We start from the raw sequence: 2004 nt of genomic DNA on the forward strand, positions 1-2004 counted from the left end.
ACTACTTCAAGGTCTCAGAGCAAGTGACGTAAACGATTGAAACGCTATTTAGCGCACACCGCTAACTAAGCTAGCCGTTTCACATCCGTTACATGAGCATGTCGGTAGGACCATGACAGGATATAATTCTGCCTGTCTTGTCAGTGTTGCCAATAAAACAGGAATTCCACAGAAAGTATGTTCCACATAGCTCACCATTGCCTGAACGCACACAACCACTTTAGTTGGAGCATTCTGTTCTGACAGACAAGCCAGGGAAATGTCATTTTGAGGTATTACTGAAATAGCACATGCCAACGTTGTGGGTGACTGGCACATGGTTGGTCAAAATTGTTGAAGGCCCCTGCGAGAATTGAAATCACAACCCCTGGTTTACCACTGCGCCAAGGCCATCGCTCATCAGTCTACCAACAGCCTCATCATGTCAAACTCAAGGCAACTTAATTAATGATTTAAAGAACCCTCTCATCTGAAACGAGACGAGCAGGCTACCACAGCCTGGCTCTTAACGCAAAGGCAGCTCTGTACCTTTGTAGTGAGTGTTCTATAGAGTATAGACTTCTAGAAAAATGCCGCAGTTTACTTTGTAAAAGTCTATGTAAAAGAGAGGGAGTGCTGCAGAATGCAAGCGGAAACGAGGAAATCTCTCAAATCAGCAGCTTCATGAAATTCCTCCCTGCTTTGATACCAACAGCTTGGGTCGGGCTGATAAGATTCAGGACTTCAATCGTCCATCAAACTTCAAACTTCACATTTAAAGACAGAGATGATAAAGCTCAGCCAATCTGTCCTGTCCTAGATACTGCATAGAGAGCAGGGTTACTCTCGCACTCACAAATGTCAGGGAAAGAGCTAACACATGCACGCAAGCACACACACATACACACACAATCCCTAAAGCAGCAGTTTCATCAAAGACAAACAGCTGGTGAACTGGGTTAGTCTTTCATCCAATCCGTTTTTTCCCCCTCATAAAGCCATCTTCTAACAGTTTCATAATGAACGTCCCGCGTGTGTCTGTCTGCGAAGCCAGTGATGGAATATTTATGATGAAGTATACTTATGGGACGTATACTTATCTCACATCTTTATTCTTCCTTAGAATCCTCAGCTTCTTCCCCAAAACCTAGACCTTAATCTGAACCCAACGCTAAACCTGGCAAGCGTCTCCACGGACATGTTCAACATCTCCTTGTCCCAGTCTGTAATTCCAACATGTTTCAATCAGACCAACGTTGTACCTGTTCTCAGAACTCAAAAGTAACCTGCCTAAATGACTATCGTCCCGTAGCACCTGCATCTGTAACTATGAAATGCTTTGGGCCCTGGACTTTCTGCTTGGCATCACCGCTTGGTATGACAACTGCCCGCCCTCGATCGCAAGGTGCTACAGAAGGTGGTGCGGATGGCCATCCAGGACCTCTATACCAGGTGGTTTTAGAGAAAGGCCCGGGAAATTGCCATAGACTGTTCACTCTGCTACCAAACAGCAAGCGGTATTGGAGCACCAAGTCTGGGACCAAAAGGCACCTGAGCAGCTTCTATCCCCAAGCCATAAGGCAGAGACAGGGAGACACAGAGAGAGACACACACAGAGTGAGAGAGAGATGTTCTGCAGTAAACTGTGATAGCCTCTCTCTCTTTCTCTTTTCTCTCTCTCTCCCTCTGTCTCACTCTCTCACCATCCTTCTCTCTTATGGTCACTTACTGTCAGCAGCATACCACCCTGCATCTCACTGCTGGCTTTGGATGGAAGACCAGATCCTGGATGGAAGACCAGATTCTGCTGGAAGTGGTGTTGGAGGGCCAGTAGGAGGTGCTCTTTCCTTTGGTCCCTCCCCAAAATATCCCAATGCCCCAGGGTAGTGATTGTGGGCATTGCCCTGTGTATGATGGGTTGTTAAATTGGTATCCTGACTTTCTGTGTTCAGTAAAGATCTGATTGGCACTCATCATAAGATTAGGATTGTTTAACCTTGGAACCCCAGCTTCCAATTGGCTCAT

This window comes from Oncorhynchus gorbuscha, linkage group LG15 (genome assembly GCF_021184085.1).
Source record: "Oncorhynchus gorbuscha isolate QuinsamMale2020 ecotype Even-year linkage group LG15, OgorEven_v1.0, whole genome shotgun sequence".
Lineage (NCBI taxonomy): Eukaryota > Metazoa > Chordata > Actinopteri > Salmoniformes > Salmonidae > Oncorhynchus > Oncorhynchus gorbuscha.